The sequence below is a fragment of the Bos indicus x Bos taurus genome, chromosome 21 (genome assembly GCF_003369695.1).
Source record: "Bos indicus x Bos taurus breed Angus x Brahman F1 hybrid chromosome 21, Bos_hybrid_MaternalHap_v2.0, whole genome shotgun sequence".
Lineage (NCBI taxonomy): Eukaryota > Metazoa > Chordata > Mammalia > Artiodactyla > Bovidae > Bos > Bos indicus x Bos taurus.
Window position 1 is genome coordinate 47,684,059 of NC_040096.1, and position 23,489 is coordinate 47,707,547.

General features: G+C 37.0%; 1 long non-coding RNA gene across 1 annotated transcript; it reads left to right on the forward strand.

Moving 5' to 3' along the window:
* The first annotated feature begins 1,363 nt into the window (after positions 1–1,363).
* On the forward strand, positions 1,364–23,275 carry LOC113879864. The gene is made up of 3 exons (XR_003507498.1): positions 1,364–1,857; positions 3,416–6,846; positions 23,011–23,275. It is a non-coding gene; the product is annotated as an uncharacterized LOC113879864 (long non-coding RNA).
* The last annotated feature ends 214 nt before the right edge of the window (positions 23,276–23,489 follow it).

The window sequence follows — 23,489 nt, forward strand, 5'->3', positions numbered from 1 at the left end:
TAAAAGTCCATACCTATTAACTCCAATATCTGAATCACCCCTGAGTCCTTAATATCTGTTTCGTTTCTAGGTGTCTAGATCCATGGTCCTCTCTTGGCATGCCTATTAATTGTTTATTTAATATAAGACATCCTGAGCCTGCCAGGTACTTTTGCTTTCCACTAGAGAGAGCTTCATCTTTCCTCTATTGGAAAGATTGGGTAGACGTCCACCTTAATCCAGTCAAGTATGCTGAGTTGAAGCTGAGTTGCAGTTTGAATAAGGCTCAGTTTTCTCTGGTTTGCCCCTTTTCCTATGGGGTAGCTCACTAGGCTTTCAGTGCTGAAAGTAATATCTTCACTTGAGTCCTTTAGATATTCTTATATGAGCTTTTTTAATCTTCCACCTAGGAGAGCCCAGAATTTGCCAAATACTTTGAAGGGGAAACTAGGCATAAAGTTCCAATACTTTGGCCAATACTTGATGCAAAGAGCAAACTTATTAGAAAAGACGCTGATGCTGGGGCAGGAGGAGAAGGGGACGACAGAGGATGAGATGGTTGGATGGCATCACCAACTCAAGGGACATGAGTTTGAGCAAGCTCCAGCAGATAGGGAAGGAACGGGAAGGCTGGCATGCTGTTGTCCACGGGGTTGCAGAGAGTCAGGCACAACTTAGCAACTAAACAACAAGGCGTGTGTCTCAGGCCCCTTTGGTTTTCTAGGGCTCTCACTCCAACCCTGAGAGGTTTCCCAAAGTTCTGCTGGTTTCTTGTCTCTAACAGCAGCCTTCTGCCAGGACAAACCCAGCGCCAGCAAATGCTTCCAGGGGAAGAGCAGCTGCAGACCATTAGCTTGCCTCTCAGCTCTCGCCTTTGGAGTCTTCATTCCTCTAGCTGTCTTTGTTTCAGCCCTTCTCTGGTACTTTTAAACAAATATGTTTTGTATTTCATCCAGCTTTACTAGTTGTTCTTGCAAAGCATTGATCTGCCACAAATGACTCTGTTCTGTCTGGAAGCAGAATTCCAGTGCGTTTTTAATTTTTGTTATTATATTTTTCATTTCAGGAAATTATATTTTGTTCATCCCCAAATCTGTTTGATCATTCTTGTGGTCTCTTGTTTCTCTATCATATTTTCAACCCCTTTTTAATTTTCTTGTACATTTTAAACATGCTTATTCTATACTTAGGGCTTCCCTGGTGGGTCAGTGGTAAAGAATCCACCTGCCAATGGAGGAGACATGGGTTCAATCCCTGGGTTGGGAGGATCCCCTGAAGAAGGAAATGGCAACGCACTCCAGGATTCTTGCCTGGAGAACTGCAGGGACAAAGCAGCCTGGACGGCTGCAGTCCATGTGATCACAAAAGGCTCAGACACAACTTAGCAACTAAACAAGAACAACAATTCTATACTTTTGACTATTTTACAATCTCAAATATTTATTGCTCCAATTTTAATATTATTTCTGCTAGCTACATTTAACTTGCCTCTTTTGATGTTTACTGATTCGTGAATATGAGCTTATATGTCTTAGAATTAGTTCCTATGGGAGTTTTCACGCCTTAATTGAAGGTAGATTCCTTCATAGAGGCTTTGCATTTGCTTCTGCCTGGGAATAAGTACAGGCCTTAGCATACTTTAAGAGCTTAATTTGAATTTTATTGGGCTGCTTAAATAATTTGGGATGAAAATTCATATGAAGCCTAGCTTGTGTTTATAAAATTCATAAGGGATTTTTTTTTTCTATCTTCTATTCATAGTCTGAGTTTAAGATTTCTCTTCATGTGTGGGCCCTGGACTTTGTCCCCTGCTCCATTAGGAGGCCATGGAAAACCAGAGCTCAACCTCACCTCGATCATAAGTCAAATGCTCTCAAGGTAAAAACCTTGCCCTTCATGCTTCACATACCATTAAGGGTTCCCAGTTGTACTTAGGTTTACTCTATGTATTCCTTACCTACTTGCCAATGTAATGATGCATTTAAGAAGATGTTTCTCATTTTCTGTACAACATTTTTAGTTGTTCAGTATGGGAGGTTCCAGGTCCTTCGTAGTAGGGAAACAGTAGCCAGGGCTGAATGTTATTAAATTTACACACACACACACGCACACACACACAGGTATAATTATATTGCTAATAAAATGTTCTGAATTTAGTATCACTTGTATACATGATTAAAATGAGTAGGTAATAAATTTACCTTCCAAGATCCATAATTGCAGCTCTTTGTCCCCACCAGTAACTACAAGCAGTTTTTCATTAAAGAAAAGAAAATGATTGAATAATCCAAATTAGCCTGGGCAAGAAAACTAACAGCTGCCTAAAATGAAACGTTTGAGTTATGAGCCATGTGCCACTTTGGTTTATCTGCAGCCAAAAGGTTCAGAATCCTTATTCAATTAACCATGTTGCTTGGGAGGGCTTGGTTGCCCTGAATAAGAGCTGCCTGGTGATGAGTAAGAGGTATCCGTGACACACAAGTTCAGACCTTGCAACTCTGTTTTTGTTGTTTGAACTTTCTTCTCTGTTGTAGCTAGGGATCCGGCATGGAATTTAAACACTTGTGTGGTAACCCCATTCCTTCAGCCATTGTGTTGTTAAGCTCTAGCTAACGAACTTTTAACACTGGTTCCATGTAAGGTAAGACTTAGAAAACAACAGCAGTCAACATTTCTGGCATTATAAATAAAACCATAGGCTATGTGTTTAGGAAAGTAAGATGCTACTGCCTGTCTATTCCAACTGAACCACGCTCAAAAGTAGCCTTTATGATATATATGAAAAAATAAAAATAAACCAAGGTAGCACCTAAGGAAGCTTAAATTAAGAAGTGGCTTTTATTTAAAAGAAAAAAAAAAGGAAGTTTCAAAATGTATGCCTATTTTAAAACTTAGGAACTTTGCATAAAATTGAGAAACCAAAATTACATAATATTTGCAAAGGTAAGAGCTGCCAAATGCAGCAGTCAAATAGACTTTGTCTTGTGTGGACTTTTCTTCCATGCCAACAGTTTTTGTTGCTTAGGGAGATCCTCCTGAAACAAAGAATGTTTCTCAAACTATATAGATTATGTACACATTGGCTTCTTAAAGACAGGTTTGATTTTAAATCTCTAAGCTTCATTTTGCTTCTAAACATACTTTTTTTGAAACAAAAGCCAGGTGACTGAATTTTTTTTTCCAACTTAAAAACAAGTTCTGAAGATAATTCTGGAGGAGAAAATTCAAATATAGTTTGAACAGCGATATAATAATTTTACATAAAATGTCTCAGTGTTATTGCTTTGAAGAATCACTCTGCTTGAATGTGTATGCACACTAATTAGTAATGTCTTACATCATAGTCTTCCCACTTTACAAAATTAGATTTGCTTTTTGCATCTTATCTTCTTAAGTTGTGGTCACACTACAAAGAGTAATTCTTGCTTTTATTTAGATGACAGACGAATGTGAATATGTAATGTTGTTTGTGAAATAGAAGTGAAGACAATCTTTTGAAATCAGAAGCTTCCTTTCAATGAAGACCTCAAGCATATCATATAATTACTTATTTCTCCTTTTATAAAAATTGTAACAACTTTTTCAAGAATTATAGCTACCCTGTGTACTGTAAGTCTAAATATTACAGATATTATTGTCTTTAAGTTGCAATAAGACAAACAGTGGTTTTATCATTTCTAGAAGCAATGAAGTGAGCATGTGTGTGCTTTTTATTTTTTTAGGTTTTAGGAAAGTTTTCTGGACCCATTTTTGGATTTTCTAAAAGAACTAAGGGCCCAACTCATACTTTAAAGTTTTGATATGTTATTTTGTTTTTCTTTGGATAGCAAGAAAATTAATGAAAGTGACTCATTCATACTAATACCTTAGACCCTGTGCTCCTCTCCATTCTAGTTCCTACTCTGTACTGTTATTATTTAATTCATTTGCCATTTTTAGTCCTCTGCTCAGTCAAAGTCACCTTCACAAGTTTAACCTAATTTATCTTTCAAGAACACTTTTATACCACCTCCTAACATGAAGCTTTCCCTAATTCCCCTCTTCTACCCCACCACCAAGTAGAAGTCAGTCTCTTTTCTGTATAATTTATAGGTCTTCCTTCATCTCTATTAGGGCAGTTAATACGTTTCATCTTGTTTCATTATCCCTGTACTATCTCCCATTAGCATATAGCTTCTGGAAGTCAAAAATTCAGTCTTGTATTTCTTTGCACAGGTAAATACTTAATCATTTTTGTTAATAATGAAGCCTAAATTTTCAAACTATATTTTTGTTTTTATAAACATCTATGTAATCTGTCTTTCTAAAAAATACATGCAATGGAAGATTAAGATTTGAGCACCTTTTTAAAAAATAGTGCTGATAAAATATACTGTTATGTCAAATTATCTAACACCTAGCCCATTACCAGGTGAGACATTGGGTTTACCTGAAGATTTTAACTTTTAATCATAATCGATTTAAAGTGAAGAGTTTTGGGGGTGGAGGGGTATTTGCTTGTTTTATTTGGTTAGATTTGTTTTTTAATCAGAATTTCTTGCATTATTGTTCAATTTTGGTCCCATACAATCCAACATTTGAAATTTCACACCATGATAAAGTGAAGATGAGGTTTTGTTGTCTTGCGATGTTTACACAAAATTTCCAGACCACAAGAGAGGTCATTTAAATCTTTTTGAACAACAGTAATAACTAAGTTGTTTTCTGGAACCAAGTATGTTAGAATGCAAAAAGAAGAAGGCAAGCAGTGTATAAACCAGGGCATTCTCAGATGCTTTCTGATATTGCTTCAAGCTACTTTAAATAATGATTTCAAATTCAATAATTCCTTATTTCCTAAAAGTAACTGAAGTCTTCTGAATTCCAATTATTTTGTTAAGTTTTCCTGATGTTTTATTTTCTGGTGCTTTATTATTCTTTCAATACCTAAGCCCTATTCTAAGATATAGTTTTGAGAGCAAAACTAAATTGTGTGTGAACATTACCCACAAGCTAGAGCTTCAAAAATTTATATTTAGTTACTAATTTTATCTCTAGTCTCCACCAATTTTCATCATGAACCTTGTTGAGTGAAGATCCTAAAGCTTAAAAAATACCTACCTTTCTTCAATAAATAAGTTAATTATATCAAAGGCTTTTTGAAATGCTTAAGCATAGAATATTCACTGCATACTACTTGTATGACCATGACATTAACACACTGAAAACCTTTGAGTTCCCTAAAGAAGACTTTCATAAATCTTTGCTAGCTGTGTCTAATCAAATTACATTTTTCAAGACAGTATGCCCTTCTCTGAAATTGTTTCTTGTATATACCTCACACACAAAGTTAACTGTCTTGGTTATAATTGGCTGTCAGCAGAGAGGCTCACTTTTGATAACATTATTTTGTTCATAATTTTCTAGGAAATACAGCTTCTTTCCTCACCAAGGAATAGTAAACCCAAACTACCAACATTGTCTACCATGTTGAAAAAGTAAAAATTTATAGTGCTCAAATGCTGGTACATAGCCAAATGAATCATCTTTGTCTTAAAGTAGCAAAAAGGGTAAGACACCACTTAGGTTAAGACTTAATTTTCATGAAACTCATCAGACAAGAAGTGAAAATGCTATAGAATCTTGGCTTTTGTCTTGAACATCTGAAGTCCTCTTAGTAATTTTTTACTTAGATTTATATCTTTAATCCTAGGATCTCTCATCTCTTTGAAACCAGTTAATTAAAACAGATAATCACCTTATAGAACTTCCACATTAGAAATGAGAAAAAAGGAATTGAATAAGTTTCATAATGTGACACAGGCAGGCGTTTTCAGAGCTAGATGTACAACTGTGTGTCTATTCCTAAACTTCTGCTTCCCTGTTGCTGTTAAGAGCTGAAGCTTGTGCCATCATGGTTAATGTTTTGACAGATTTTATCATAAACCTTGCTGTTGTACATTTGCCTTGAGCCAAAATTAACATGTTGTAAGCTCAGAAACAGTTTTTGCTGTTAGTGACCAAAAGAGGAAATCAATTATGCTCTTTTGAAGGATAGGAGTAGAGAGTTTAACTCTTTAAAAGTTACTTGAAATTTGAGAAATGTTCTCATTTTTTATTCTACGACCTCTCAGTTGTCAATAAAACATGCATAAACACTTTTGTGATTCTCACAAAGGAGAATATACCAAAGAAAATATTACACAGCTTTAATGTGCTCACTAAATTTCATCACCAAAATACTATCCCTAATTTTTTTTAATGAAAAGGTCCTTTGCTTTATTGTATAGAGTCAAAAATTTAAACCCTCAACATGTGATTGATTCAAAAATGATGAAGTAGCTACTTTGTTTTCAAATAATTTGTCAGAATGCAGTTCAGTTAGAACCTATCTATGGTGTCTATCATCTATTCTATAACTACTTGGAGTGTTTTATTAAACATACTCCCATCATTGCTATTCCTAACTCCTGCAGATCTAGAATTTTTTCCCTCTAAAACATCTTCAATGACCATGACCATTAATGTTTACTCATAAACTCATTTGTACACAGGCTAAATCATAGCATATCAGTGAAGAAAAAAAAGAGTTGTAACCCAGTCTTTACCCTAGAATAAATCAAATCAACAAATATTTATTGAATGTCTACTATGTGCAAATAGCCCTGACTGGTCAGCTTTTAAAAGCCATCCAACTTCTCACATTGACAAATCAAAGCATTATTATTTTTAAGTATCGCAGAGGCTGCTTCCATGTCCTTTAGGTGACAAAACTTCTGAGGATCCTGCAACTACTTAGGATGAAGACAGGAGGGGAAGAGGAAGCTAATTGACAGACTGAGAAGAAAAGAAAGGATAACCTAAAATACCACCAACAGATTGCATCATGTATGTATGTGTGTTTATGAGTTTATGTGTATGAGCATGTATTATGTATATGTGTATATACACATATACACACAAAGAGAAGAATGAATTTGAGAAAAATAGACTTTGATAAGGTGACATAAAAATTTATATTTGAGAGAGTTCAGGATGGGGAGCACGGGTATACCTGTGGCGGATTCATTTTGATGTTTGGCAAAACTAATACAATGTTGTAAAGTTTAAAAATAAAATAAAATTAAAAAAAGAAAAAAAATAAAAAATAAAAATAAGCTTAATAATAGTTTGGCCAGTGTTAAGTTCTATGGTAGGACAAAACCAAATAAATCATAACAGAAAGATTACTCAACTTGGCCCCCCAGGTTCTAACACCTAGATTTCCTTAAAGTCTATTAGGAGATGACTTCATCAGTCAATAGATTTGTAATAGAAGAAGTGACTTCTAAAATGTTACTATAAAAAATTACTGTAGAGGCCTAAATATAAAGTTAATTTTATCATAAATAAGAGAAGCTACTTAAAAGCTCACTTCAAAGAGCTTTTTTATCAGAAACTAAATAAATCTACCAGTTATGAGATAAATCTTGTATACTTTATACTATGTTATATATTATAGTCTTTTATGCTATATATTATATTTTATGCTACAATGATCTATGCATTTCATTTTACTAATCTGTAAAAGATAAAATAATCCACTATCTACCCCCACCAAATAACTAAATGTGAAGTATAAAAAGGAGACTATTAGTAAAAAGTTCCAGTTTTATCAAGTAGAATTAATCCTGGCTACTTTGCATATAAGGTACATATTAATATATATATATATATATGTTGGTGACTGATGATATTGTCATTGACATTCTCATGGGAGATGTCTAATGTCAATTTAAAAATATTTGTTTAGGGGAACTAGTTTTCTGTTAATTTTGCTTCCTATTGGTAGACTAAGTTTAGTTTCTCATGAAAATCAAAGCAGATTCTTTTAAGCAGCAGCTTTTATTTTTCCTAAAATGTCTGAAATTAATATCTCAATTTTTCTATGGGGGAAAAAAATTGGTATTCCTCTATTATTCAAAGTTTATGCCTCTGTTATGAAATTGTTGATCATTCAGATGACTTTGAGGCAAAAGTTTCTTTTCATATCTTTTTAATAATTTGATAGATTTTCTCTGGTTGTAGTTTATTTTCAAAGAATACCCTAATTGCTCTGTAGTAAATTTTGGATTTCTTCTCAGTTTGTGTATAACTTTTCTCTTCTTGATAAAAGCATGCTATTGGCCTCTGTGTATACAGCGGGCACTTGCAGTGTGTGACTACATTGGTTTGGTTTCTTTAATTCATTTTCTTGGTATATGATAAGAAAATGTATCTGGATACATTTTAAATAAAGTTTTACTTGGACGACACAGACACAATGCTGAAGTTCCTGGAGAAATATTCTCTTTAGAGTTGTTGCTGGTTTTCATTTCATCCTCTCCCTCCTTTGACCAGAATTCCTAAAACTGAGACCCTCTCACCTAGGACCTAGCCTGGATTCACCTGCCCCCTTGTGGTATTCCTTTCTGAATATTCCTTTCTGAATTTAATTGATTTCTGAAATTTGGATTTGGTATTACTTAGCCTGAGAAGATAAACCTCTTTACTCTTGTCCAATACTCTAAGACCAGAAAACTTTTCTTCTGTTAGTCACTGGCTAACATACAAAGATTAAAGAAGTTTATTTTTTAAATTTAATTTAGAGCACAAGAAGGAAATTGAGCACTATAAAGAAACTATGATCAGAGATGATGATAAGAACTTGGTCTGGAATCTATATTAGTGACCTGCAGATTGATAAACTAAAGAGATGTTTCCAAGGTTCTCATAAAGCAACTTAAAATGAAATTTTTTCTATGTGAATGTCTCCTTTTTTGATTAATGTTAGAGGAAAATGTTACTCCATTTTATTTAAATTTTCTATAGATTTCCTAAACCTCTCATCAAGGATGAATTCATAAATATAAAAAATAAATGTATACAGTATGATATTTGACACGTCTCTCTCTGAAAAATGGAATTTTTTTACATGCCATAGAACTAATTTTTACATCCTCGATTGAAGTCAGTATTGAAATCACATGGGAAAGGGATGGTATATCAATGAGGGAATTATCTAGACACAAATTCAGAGATATTTTCAAGAATGATAAGAATTAGGCATCTAGTCAATAAAGAATAATGTGCAGATGAAAGAAAATGGGAGATGAAAGAAAAGCACTATTTACAAAAATAGTTTGTCTTTCTTGGAAGAAATAGATTGCTAAATTATTGTCAATAAGACCCCAATTAATGTTTGAAAAACCTCTTTCTATCTGCTAAGTATAAATATTTCCAGCAGAAAGAGTTGTTTGTTTCTTTGTTGTTCCAGCTCTTCCCCAGCTCTTCACCAAAGGCTGGTTTGATTGAATGATAGTGGTCCTCCGTGGCGTTTTAAACACTATGTCACCTAGCTGGAGATCTAGAAGAAGAAAAAGTATGCAGGCTTTAACAAAGCTGTAGTCCAACTTCCAACTACCTAGGATCCGCCGCTCCTTTGCAGCTTCTCTTACATTTATGACAGCTGACCTACTAACAGGTTCCCAGAAATCCAGGTTCAAATTTTGGCAGGCTTACCTCACCTCTTTGTCCTTCCAAAGTACATAAATGCTAAACTGTGTTCACAGTGAGGAAGGAAGAGTCATTCCAATGAGACTTTTAAAATCAAGACCCTTTCTGCTCCCTACCAAGTTACTGCCATTCTCTCCAAAGGAATAGAATTTTCTCAGTGTGCCCTTGGCGTAATTTCTTCAGCCTGGATTAAACACAGGTGACTGAGAGTCTACCTTATCTCCACAGGGCATTAGTCACTCTATAAAAGTTAAATTTATTATGAAATGCTTTGTTTGTGTTAACATACATCTTCTCTGGGAAGTTGGAAACAAAGGCACGTCCTTTAAGACTCCGTATGGGTAAAACATATCCTCCTGTGGAATTTAACCTTAATTTGAACCAAGATCTGTGAAAGAAAAGCACTTTAGTGCATTGTTCCCTTTGCCCCACCCCTCTATTCCCTTATCTAAATGGGGTTACTGTTGCTCTGCGTTTTTAACTCTTCACATTCCAAACCTTGCTTTCCTGAACTTAATCTTAGAAGTATATCCAAATAATTGTGACAAACAATTATGCCTTTTTAGGTATGAGTGGTTTTATGTAATATATTAATTCTGATATTTAAAATTAAATATGTTAAATATATAGCCAGTTATGCTTGCATGTCTTATTGTTCATTATGTTGTTTTAACAAATGGTACATTGTAAAGGATATTTTATTTCCTGAAAATCTTCTCTAAGGTTCACTTGTTAGGAAGCATTGTCATGTATGCATTGTTCATACTTTATTCGAAGTAAAGAATAATTAGAAGAAAAGTGTACATTAGGAATGATGAGAAGATGTATTTGAAAGAACTAATTTCGACCTCTCTTTTCCTTCAGTCTGTTTGCATAGTCTGGTATTGCTTTCAATGTATTTAAATCCATAGATGCACCAGTGCTTTTTAAAAGTAAAAGCAAAGCTTCCATGGCTGCTGTCCACCCTCATGCAGATGAGTTTATAAGCAGCAAAGGGAGTATCTTTTAAATATTAAGTTTTCATTTTAAAAAATTCTGCTTATATGAATACAGAAATTTTCTTTGATAGTATCTACCAACAAACTTGTAATTATTCAAATAACTTTTCTTCTTTTTTTTTTATCCTTTGGCCATGCCGCACTGCATATGGGAGCATAATTCCCCGACCAGAAATCAAACCTGTGCCCCCTGCATTAGCAGCACGGAGTCTTAACCACTGGACCACCAGGAAGTCCCCTTTCATTATCTTTTATTAAGTTAAGAAAAAAATAACAAACTAAATTTGAATATAAACTTAGATATTCGTTTAAAATATACACATAAGATTTTTAAATTAACATTGCTCAATTCTACTCAAAATAACTATCTTCAGCATTATTAAATTGAAAATTTCTTATCAAAATAAAAAATTAATAACAAAACATTTACAGATTCCTGCAGTCACACATTCCTTATTATATAGTATGTTTCATTTAAACAATAACATTGAAATTAGTTTGATAAATATGTTTTTTTAAAAATGGGATATATGAATAATACATTTAGGGCGTTAGGACATTTATCACAAGTAATATCAAATCAAGCCATCATTGTTCTCCTCCTCAGCCCTGCCTACATTTACTGGTTCCAACCAACCCTCATATGACATTTATTGAAGCTTAGTTTCTACCACTTGTTAGCACTTGATTATATACTATGACTGCTATTTGAATTCGTAATTTTTATTGCTTTTTCATGGAAATTATAAACTCAGAATAATAATGAGTGGACAACTGGAATACTTTAATTTACCTCTTAGACTCAAATCCTTGTTTCTCTTGGACTTTACACTATATTAGATACTGCTGCTGCTGCTGCTGCCAAGTCACTTCAGTCGTGTCCGACTCTGTGCAACCCCATAGACGGCAGCCCACCAGGCTCCGCCGTCCCTGGGGTTCTCCAGGCAAGAAACTGGAGTGGGTTGCCATTTCCTTCTCCAATGTATGAAAGTGGAAAGTGAAAGTGAAGTCACTCGGTCGTGTCTGACTCTTAGTGACCCCATGGACTGCAGCCTACCAGGTTCCTCTACCCATGGGACTCTCCAGGCAAGAGTACTGGAGTGGGTTGCCATTACCTTCTCCAATACTAGATACTAGTTTGATACAAATTTTCTTATAATAGTGCTACACCTCTTCATGGCATATATAGATGCCTGTATAGTATATTATTTATTCATGGTCGTACCATAAGATGCAGGCTTCCCTGGTGGTAAAGAATCCACCTGCTAAGCAGGAGACATGGGTTCAGTCCCTGGGTTGGGAAGATCCCCTGGAGAAGGAAGTGCCAACCCAATAGTCCATGGGGTCTCATATAGTCAGACATGACTTAGTGATGAAACAACAAAAAACTACTACCATAAGACAGCCAAAAGATCTTCTACAGCAGTAAAATGGTCAAAATGAGAGACAAACAAGATCATGGGAGAAGTGATAATAGTGAAGTATAAGACTGAAGAGGCAGATGTTAACCAGAAACAAACAAAAAACAATGAAAAGTGTGGACTTTGTAAATGATAAGGAGAAACACTTTGGCAAAAATAAAGGAGCAAAAAGAAGAGAAAGAACCAAAGATAATTCCAAACTGCCACATGTGTCAATTTTGATGAATCCCAAAGTATTTGCAAAATTGGATTTAAAAAGGTTGTGTGCATGTCTGTATTTATAAAAATGTAGACAAGAATGGTCTTCACATATTATGTTTTAATGGTATAAGGGTGTGGTAAAACAAAATAATAAAATACTGAGCATCTTTACCGACCATGAACTCCATTTCTAGAAAAAAAGCCGTGTCTGATGAAATTAGAAATAATAATGAGTTTGTTCATGCAATGTATAATTTTTATTAATTCTAATTTTATCTTCTTATATCCAGCACCAATTAGAACATACTGACCATAGGAGACACTTTAAAGTATTTGCTGCCGCTAAGTCGCTTTAGTCGTGTCCGACTCTGTGCGACCCCATGGACTGCAGCCTACCAGGCTTCTCCATCCATGGGATTCTCTAGGCAAGAACACTGGAGTGGGTTGCCATTTCCTTCTCCAATGCATGAAAGTGGAGAGTGAAAGTGAAGTCGCTCAGTCGTGTCCGACTCTTAGCGACCCCATGGACTGGCCAGGCAACAGTACTGGAGTAGGGTGCCATTGCCTTCTCCCTTAAAGTATTTAGCTAAAATTAAAATGTCCTTTACCAATGAAATCATGATAGAGTCACAAGAATTATGGATAATGTACTGTGGCAATGGGTAAGGGATAGATGACAAGAGACAACTGTAAAATGTAAAACATCTAAGCCCTGTTAATAAATTAGTTATTTAATATCATGCACATAATTTACAGTACAAGTGAAGGTAAAAGTAGTATTCTCAGAGGATATTTTTGCTGATTATATTTGGAAGGTTTCAGTATTTCTCTAAAAGTATATCTTCATGAAAGAATTGAAATGGGTAATAGAGGGGGCATTATTATTTATTTTTTTATCATTAATTCAAACAACACCATCCTAGGTACTGAGGATACAGAATAAGATACAGTTTCTATCATGGAAATCACATCCAGAGAGAATGACAAAACTAAATAATTACAACACAGTATCATAGGTACCATAACAGGGGTAGGCTCAGGATGCTTTGGCAGAACAGATGAAAGGGTACCTTGTCCTCTCTGTGAGATTAGGGAAGGCTTCCCAGAGGAGATAGTTTGGAGCTAAGTGCCATTGGAATTGGCAACTAAAGAGTCCATGATGACTTTAATGAGAGCAGTTTCTACTATAATGAGAGAAAAATCCAAATTGCAGTGAATTAAAATGTGAATGAAAAATGCAGAAATGGACAGTGAATATAGACTACTTTTGCCAGGATTACCTCCTAACTTACTACCTCTGAAAAGATTCAATAAGGAATTTCACATTGCATAGCACAATTAAGTGCTAGTGATATAGTGGAGTTTTTTCTGTGTTAGTAAATAAATTCCATTCCACATGGACAAGCTCAAGCATCAATCCTTCTGGCAAGAGTCTTAGCACTGAAGGAGGGTCATATCTATACCTTTGTATTATGAATGTCTTTGATCACTAATTCTATTCCTGTTTTCTTTTCAGGAACTTCTTATTTGCAAAGTGTACCTGGATGAAACTGTTTCTTTCTTTCCTCTCTTCCATCTTTCATATAATTTCTCTTTATACCTCTAACCATATATCCTCAAGCAGTTCAAATATTTTACAGTCCATACAGTATCTTTCTAACACCAAATATTACCTACTGAATAAACTCCAAATTCTTTTGAGCATTCAAGGCCCTCCAGACTTTTTTTGCCAGCCTACTTTCTCAACTTTTTATTCCCATAGCTTCCTCTCTCAGGCTTCAACTTCACCTTGCTCTCTATGCACTCTGAACTTTCTATCTTCCATATCCTGACACTGTTACTTCCACTTGGAACTACCCTCTCCCTGAAATCTATCTAAATACTGTCTGACACTTATGGTCTGGGTTGTCATATTCCATGTAAAAGCCTTTCTTAAAATTTTCCCAAATATAGATTTTCTTCTCAACTCTTGGATTTATATGTGCCTCTCTATGCCTTTCATTCATTCATTCAACAAACCTTTATTCAGCATCCACCTACTATGTGCTAGGAACTGAAATTGTCATTTTCTACTGTTTTTTCCCATGGTGGAGAAACTGTTTTATCTCATCACTCCTATCGGACTATACATTCTTTGAGACCAAAAACCATCTGAAATAGCTCTATAACTATTGCAATGTTTTACATGTAGCAATTATTCAACAAAAATTAATCATTAATCTCAGAGACTCACCCCCTAAAATTCAATTAGACAAAGACAGCACCCAAATATTTTATCCTCCCTGTCATGAAATTCCATCCTACCATATTATCTGCAAGAACAGTTTGTCACTTCCTCAGTTTAACCACCTTAAATAGCATTTTTTAAAATGGTATTTGGTTTCCTTATATTTATTCTCTTAAACTCTTCCCTATCTTCAGCTCCATCCATTCCACTGAAAGAGTCCACAAGTAATAGTATTAATTAAATCCTTCCACTTTGTCTACATCACTACCTCATTTAGGTGGTGACCATACTACAACTCCCTTAAAAGGATCATTCAATATCAGTCATTTCCTCCTTTCAGTCCATCCTACATGACTTAGGTTATATAAACTCAGATTATATGCCTTTTCATATCTTTCCTGTTTCCGTAGACATTATAAAACTGCTTAATACTAATACACTTCCATTTCTACCATAGTGTTTCATCTTCTTGCTATTTGCCAACCGTCTTTAGCTTAAAATGTCCTTCACCCCTGGAATATTCTACCTATTCACTTCCACCAACACAGTTTACTATCACTCCAGCTATCTGCAATCAAGCTTAAAATTCATTTTCAAGGGAATTTTTGGATTAACCTAGATTCAAGTATTACTGTACTTATTTTCTATATATTGTTCAACTACTGTATTGCTTTAAATCAGTTATGTATTTATCTAACTTTCCATGAGTGTCCTCTGTTAAGGACATTGTCTTATTCAGAGTGTAAATTAAACTCCAATAGGAATCCTGTACACTGATCTGAATTTTAAGTGTGAAGGCTTGCTCTTCATGATGATGTTAATCTGTGGCTCTCTGCCCTTTAGGTAAAACAAACATACTAGATTAAATAATATCAAGATATTCAATTCTTCTAGAATTACCATATATAATGACATGATCTTTTTTGTCTAAACAACCAAAATTTACAGAACAATAATGCTACCATAATGTGATCTCAAATATACGTCAATCCACAAATTATGAGTAAGAGGGTGCATATGAGCCTTGAACACAAGATAATTAAGAGGGTCTCATAAGACTCACCGAGACTTGATCGTTCGGGACCAGGGTTTAGAATATAAATAGGAAACGTGTCTCACTTCTGGCTGTAACAGAGTTGATAGAATGAGATCAAGAGAATAACTACAAAACTTGGACAAAATGCAAAGTCAAACAAAACAAAATCTGAAGGCACTGAAGCACAACCAGTGCAGGCGAGACCCGAGGGGCCAGGGTCCCGGAGAGAAGGAAAATACACGAGGTGAGCCCTGCCTTCGCAGCTGTGTTTTTCCCTCAGGGTGTTTGCCTAGTCAAGGTTTGGGACACAGAAGTATAGCAAAAGCAGCTTCTCCAGTTTGTGGCAGTTTGAGCTGGAGAAACAAAAATGGAGTTTAGAACTAATTAAACAGCTATGCTAGGAGGAGCCATGATTAGGAGAAGAGAGCTACAGACTGGAGACCAATGTGCTGTGTACAATTTTTCCCTAAAGGCATTTTCTGATTTCTTAGAGGCTTAAATTCAGGACAAAACACAGAGAAACCGAGTTAAAAAAAAAAAAAAAAAAAAACAATTGCTAAGAAGATTTAAAAAATAACTAAGAAGAGAATTAGTCCTATGATGCTAAGGAGACAAAAAATTGGGGTGAAGTCTCACCAAAGAGGAGGAAAGACTCAGCTTTTAACTTAGACTCTGGGAAAGTTCTGCCAAAGAAGTAAGGGTAAAGGGTAAATAGACCAGCTTCAACTGTATCAGGTTGATCTACCCAAACTCACTCACACCTAAGATGGTCCCACCAACACTGAAGTAGAATTTGGGAACTTCCCTGTGCTCTAGACCCTGCGCTGAATAGGAGGCAGAGACTGTCCGCCGCTGGAGGAGGTGCATACAGCCTGCCTAAGACAGAGATGGGAGCTGGAAAGCTGAGCAACCTTCTCTGCCCCAGTGAAACTTGTATCTTGTAACAGGTAATAGCCATGTGAAAGTCTCTCAGTCGTGTCTGACTCTTTGCAATCCCATGGACTATACAGTCCATGGAATTCTTCAGGCCAGAATAATGGAGTGTGTAGCCTTTCTCTTCTCCAGGGGATCTTCCGAACCCAAGGATCGAACCCAGGTCTCCTGCATTACAGGTGGATTCTTTACCAGCGGAGCCACAAGGGAAGCCCTGTACTGGTTCATATAATAGCCATGTACTGGTGGGGGGATCAAAAACATGGAAAGAGACAGTCTCAATGTTGCAGGCCTAGAGATCCTGCTGTAATCTTAGGGTGGAGCAGGGAAACAGAAAACCACCCTCCAGTTCTCCAAGCCTTACACTAAACCCAGAATAGTGGAAATCCAGCTCACACTTCCTGATGTTCAAGCTGGTTTCAGAAAAGGCAGAGAAACCAGAGATCAAATTGCCAACATCCACTAGATCATGGAAAAAGCAAGAGAGTTCCAGAAAAACATCTATTTCTACTTTATTGACTATGCCAAAGCCTTTGACTGTGTGGATCACAATAAACTGTGGAAAATTCTGAAAGAGATGGGAATACCAGACCACCTGACCTGCCTCTTGAGAAATCTGTATGCAGGTCAGGAAGCAACAGTTAGAACTGGACATGGAACAACAGACTGGTTCCAAATAGGAAAAGGAGTATGTCAAGGCTGTATATTGTCACCCTGCTTATTTAACTTATATGCAGAGTACATCATGAGAAACGCTAGACTGGAAGAAACACAAGCTGGAATCAAGATTGCTAGGAGAAATATCAATAACCTCAGATATGCAGATGACACCACCCTTATGGCAGAAAGTGAAGAGGAACTAAAAAGCCTCTTGAAGAAAGTGAAAATGGAGAGTGAAAAAGTTGGCTTAAAGCTCAACATTCAGAAAATGAAGATCATGGCATCCTGTCCCATCACTTCATGGGAAATAGATGGGGAAACAGTGGAAACAGTGTCCGACTTTACTTTTCTAGGCTCCAAAATCACTGCAGATGGTGACTACAGCCGTGAAATTAAAAGACGCTTACTCCTTGGAAGGAAAGTTATGACCAACCTAGATAGCATATTCAAAAGCAGAGACATTACTTTGCCAACAAAGGTCCGTCTAGTCAAGGCTATGGTTTTTCCTGTGGTCATATATGGATGTGAGAGTTGGACTGTGAAGAAGGCTGAGCACCGAAGAATTGATGCTTTTGAACTGTGGTGTTGGAGAAGACTCTTGAGGGTCCCTTGGACTGCAAGGAGATCCAACCAGTCCATTCTGAAGGAGATCAGCCCTGGGATTTCTTTGGAAGGAATGATGCTAAAGCTGAAACTCCAGTACTTTGGCCACCTCATGTGAAGAGTTGACTCATTGGAAAAGACCCTGATGCTGGGAGGGATTGGGGGCAAGAGGAGAAGGGGACGACAGAGGATGAGATGGCTGGATGGCATCACTGACTCGATGGACATGAGTCTCAGTGAACTCCGGGAGTTGGTGATGGACAGGGAGGCCTGGTATGCTGTGATTCATGGGGTCGCAAAGAGTTGGACACGACTGAGCAACTGAACTGAACTGAACTGAGCTCATCATTGGGGGAATTTCAAATCTGTGGTATGTTAAAGGAAACTATAGCAACCACAAAACCAAACTCATTTCAAATGTTAACAGATCTCCTTTAGTGAACGAAGTATTCTCATCTTGGGCACTTACCTCAGTTCCATGTTATTTTATACACAATGGGTAGCATGTGCATGCTCCGTCATGTCTGACTCTGTGACCCCATGGATTATAGCCCGCCAAGCTCCTCTCTCCTTGGGATTTTCCAGGCAAGAATACTGGAGCAGGTTACCATTTCCTCCTCCAGGGGATCTTCCCAACTCAGGGGTGGAACCTGCGTCTCCTGTGTTTCCCACATTGGCAGGTGGATTCTTTACCACTGAGCCACCTGGGAAGACTTTACACACAGTATCTGGCACTTAATTTTTAAAAAATACAAGACACACTAAAAAGAAAGAAGAGCCATGTGAAAATATAAAATAGGTGATGGAACCAGATCTAGTGATGACCCAGATGTTGAAATTATCAGAAACTTTTAAAAGATGGAAAAAAAGAATAAAAGCACATATTAATTTCAAAATGGTAACAATAAGAGAGAACTTCTCTAAGAAACAGAATCCAAAATAAAATGAAGTAGTATCTTTAAAGAGCTGAAAGTCAAACAAACAAACAAAAAACACCTACAATTAATTGCTCCTGAAAAAATTACAGAATGTTACAAGCAGAACACTAATTTAAAAAAATCTTCAAGGGAGTTGATTAGGCAAATGAAAAGTGATCACAGATGGAATCGCAGGAACACTGGGAAGAACACCAGCACCTGGCAGGGTAAACGTGTGCGTGCTAGCTATTTAAGAAATAAGAGCATGCGTGTAATATAAAGTCCATTTTGTTTAAAAGAAATAAATCTACTGTAATTGACAGTCTAATGCTCACAGCTAAATAAATAAAGCACAAATTTGAGGGACGTGTTTACCCAAGTGTTCATCTAGTCCACCCCTGAATGTTCAACATTGAGAAGCTCAATATTTCCTGAGGTAGCCTATTCTATCTGTCCCCATGCTACATGTGTTTTTATATTGAGCTATACTCTGTAATTGGAGAAGGCAGTGGCACCCCACTCCAGTACTCTTGCCTGGAAAATCCCATGGACGAAGGAGCCTGGTGGGCTGCAGTCCATGGGGTCGCTAAGAGTCGGACACGACTGAGCGAATTCACTCCCACTTTTCACTTTCCTGCATTGGAGAAGGAAATGGCAACCCACTCCAGTGTTCTTGCCTGGAGAATCCCAGGGACGGGGGAGCCTCGTGGGCTGACGTCTCTGGGGTCACACAGAGTCGGACACGACTGAAGTGACTTAGCAGCAGCATAATCTGTAATGCTCTCAAATTGCCACCTTCTGGCTCTAATTTTGCCTTCTAGAAACATATGCAATATGTATTCTAATTTCTTTCACACATGCTTGAAATAACTAAATTATCCTCCAATGTAATGGAAAAGTTTTATTCTGTGGTCAAACAGCCCCAATCCAACATTCCTTCACAAGGCATGGTCCAGTTCCCATCTAATCCAGAATCTTTTAACTGCACCTTACTTTTCAAATATTTCTCAAAGATCAGATCTGGAATAGATCTGGAATGATTCTGTGGCGACCAGAGCATTCTTGCCATCCCTCCCTGTGTACACTGATGGCATTTATCTTTCATAAGGGGCAGGGGGGAGGGGAATCATGCTACTCATTCATATGTAATTCCCGATTTAACCTCTTAAAACTCTGGCCTCAAGAGGCAGGACTTCCTTGGGTTCACTGAAAGGTATTGCTCAGGAATATTAGGCTAGAAACGGTATACAGGCAAAGAGATTCAGAGGCTATTTCAACAGGTACTAGACATTAGTATGAAAGTTGTGACCTTTAGAATGTTAAGAAATAAACGATTGGAGAATGGGGGTTATTGAAAGAGCATATTAATTAAGTACAGATGTATAGGCCATAAGAGGGATGAGTCAAAGACTATGAATTTTCAAGCCTGTGACAAAGAGAATGAGAGAAATATGGATATCAAGAGGCATGCGTTGGTACTGAAACAATTGTGTTGCTGTCATTTAAATGGATTAAATACTCATGGAAATACCTCGTAACTGGTGTTGGTATGAGATGGGAGATCTTGTTGGGGACAGATATGGATGGAGTTTTAGCTTGGTACAGGGATATACCTATAGTTGAACAAGTTGAGTTTCTTGCTTGTTGCCAGCAAGAGAGACCACACATCCTAAGGGCTGTGTGATATTTCAGTAAGAGGGTTGTTAGAAAGGACTTAGAGTATTGGGGCTTCTGCTAGGTGGTTTAAGGGAGAGTTCAAGAAAGTGGGACGTCAGGCTGTGAAGTGGGATGCTGTCAGGCTTTGAAGATAATTTTACAGTTGAGTATCTTAAGAAATCTTGGTGGGAGAGGGAGAGGGGGATGATTTGGGAGAATGGCATTGAAACATGTATATCATATAAGAAACGAATCGCCAGTCCAGGTTCGATGCAGAATACAGGAAGCTTGGGGCTGGTGCACTGAGATGACCCAGAGGGATGGTATGGGGAGTGGGAGGGGGGTTCAGGATTGGGAACACGTGTACACCTGTGGCGGATTCATGTCGATGTATGGCAAAACCAATATAATATTGTAAAATAATTAGCCTCTAATTAAAATAAATAAATTTAAATTAAAAAAAAAAAAGAAATCTTGGGACTACCCTGGCGGTCTGATGGTTAAAACTTTACTTTCCAATGCAGGGTATACAGGTTTGATCCCCACTCAGGGAGTTAAGGTCCCACATGCCTTGGGGCCATCAATCAAAACATAAAACAGAAGCAGTATTGTAACAAATTCAATAAAGGCTTTAAAAAAGAAAAAAATCTTACCTAGAAGGAGGAAAGACTAAAAAGTCAAGCTGTACTTTAAAAAGAGGCAGCAGTTACCAATCCTAACTCACGTGGAAGGAATGTTTGCCATTTTTGTGATTTGTAGTGACTTTGTTTATATCTGTGCTTAGAAAAAGTTATAAAGTGGTCTTCTTTTTGTCTCACTTTTTCTATAGTTATAAGGTGGCCTTGTCTCCTCATGATGTTCAGTAAAGTGGCTGATGTTTGACAGAAGAGCACCTAGGTCTATCTGTGAGTGCCAGACCAACTCCTAAGAACATCCTAGGCTACTCGGAAGTGTCAAGCCAGTTTCCAAACATGAGGGTCTGTTTTGCTGTCTCAGGCTAACATACTTAGCCTCAGGGAACTATAGTGAAGGTTTGAGTAGACAGGGAAGACAGTTATAGAAACAGAAGGGCAGCTGAGAAGAAATAGACATTAAGGATAGGTTGGTGCCAGGGGATCTCTGGAAGGAGAGCGTTCAACGCTGCTAAGAATATTCAGAACTCTTGAGGCTGTTGAGACTTAGCAAAAGAAATAGAGTAAAAACAGAATTGAGCAAGCCACCACTGATGATCTTCAAGAAGGAAGTTTCAGGGATCACACTGCAAGGCTGTGGATAAGTAGAGACTGTGGGTGATGGCCACTCACTTGAAAAGTTTGGCAGTGAGAAAGAAAGCAAAGGAATGTTAACTAGAGGATTTTGAAAAACCAACTGGACTCCCCCTCCCCACCCCAGAAATAGAAAAACATATTCAAGGCTGAGGAGAAGACTCCCTGGACATAGAAAAAAATCCAGTGACAGTAAAAACGGAAAAGACAGTCTAGGACTAAGAACTTCAATGAATGTGTTTGCTCTGGAAGGGAGGCGGGACTCTTCTCCTCCGGGACCAGCAGAGAATGTGTTGGTACAGAACAGAAAGGCTGAGCTGGAATATAGGGTAGATGAAGGAATGGATGACAGGCAAAATTATCTTTGTTGTTGTTTTTTTTTTCCTTTTCAGTGAAATTAGAAATAAGATCATCTGCCAGGGGTTTGGAGAAAAAGAGATGAAAAGTTTGGAGAAGGTTTGAGTCATCTGCTAAGAAGTTGTTTAGTGACTCAACAAAAGATGCTGCTTTCTATTGTCATCCATTTTACTACAGAAAACGCAACTGTTGCTGTGTATTGTGAAGTGGTAGAGGATTTAGAAGTAAAAGCCCTTTTATTCCCTAAAAAGAAAAAAAAAGAATGGGTTAACATCTTTTTACACAAGATGTACAAGGTACAACAAAACTCTTTTATAGGAGACCCATATGAGATTAAATATTTTTTGACACAAATAATTTGTAACTTTTAATTTTGGTTTTTGGACTGTAGCTCCCAAGTGGGGGATAAGCTTGCTGTTTTCCAAAGCTAAATAGAACATCAACCAGAGATGACCATCATCCAGAAGGATGGATTCTATAGTATCCAGAGCAAAGAAAATCAACATTTGCACTTATAATCATAAAACGGTCCCCCCACTCCCTCTTGAATTCTCTGATTATGTGCGTCTAAATAGCTAGATGTTTTGCTCACTCGCAGTATTAGGTGCGACTGGGAGATGACTTACTCAGGGGCAGTGGCAGCAGCATCAGTTTCTATGCTTGAAGGATCCCATGCTCTTGTGAGCATCAAAAGGAGATGAAGCCTGATTAACCATTTTGAAATCTATCGGATGAGGAGAAGTCCTTACAAAACAACTTTTATACGCTTTAATTAAAAACGTGTTCCGGCAGCTCAGAGCTGAATGGGCTTCAGGGGGAGCAGGGCTGAGCCCGTTGCTATGACGACACAAAATCTTTTCAGGCCTGGCCCTTCCTCAGCACACACTCTCTGGCTCTCTCCAGCTATTAATTTGCCTCCATATCATCTCTTATTCCTTCGGTCTCTTAGTCTGTGAGTCAATAGAAGCCCCAATACTTTGCTTTTTCAGCTATGGAACCTCTCCCTTCCTCCCTTTCCCTTATCTTTTCTTCCCTCACACATTCCTGACACTCTGTTTTCTTGTTTCTCTTGAGAACATGTTTACCTCCTGAACTGCAAACATTAAGAAAAAAAAAATTTGTTTCTTTGATCCCAGCATGGTAGTCATGTTTATTACCCCTCATGAGGAATCCATTCTGGGGGTTTTGAGTATAGTCAAGAAGGATTTCACTATGTGCTACATTTTTTTTTTTTAATTTTTCAGGTTGGACACTGGCTACTATATCATGCTTTCTGTTGCTGAAGATAAGGCTAAAAGAAAAAGGTCTATGGCACTCTGTAAATTTCTGCTTATTATTAAAATCTAAGGTTTTCTCACAAACCACATCATCTGATAACAACTCTAAGTGAATGTGAGATTTTAAATATATCCTGAAAAAAAGGCAGACCCCACTTCATTTAAGAAGGCTATGTAAATATTTTTAAGATTATACAAAATCCAGAGACTTAAATAAAACCCAACACTGTAACTTGTTATACCATATGAAACAAGAATTGGGTAGAACTTGTCCATCTCAGAAACCAACAGACAACTTGGGAGAAGATGGTATCATTGGAATTTTGCATTCAATACATTTATATAGATAATAATATTATTACACAACTTCTTACTGTTACTTTTTGAGTCATCACAGGCCTTGAAACCTTTCACTTTTATTACAATTCCAATTTTCCCTTTCACTA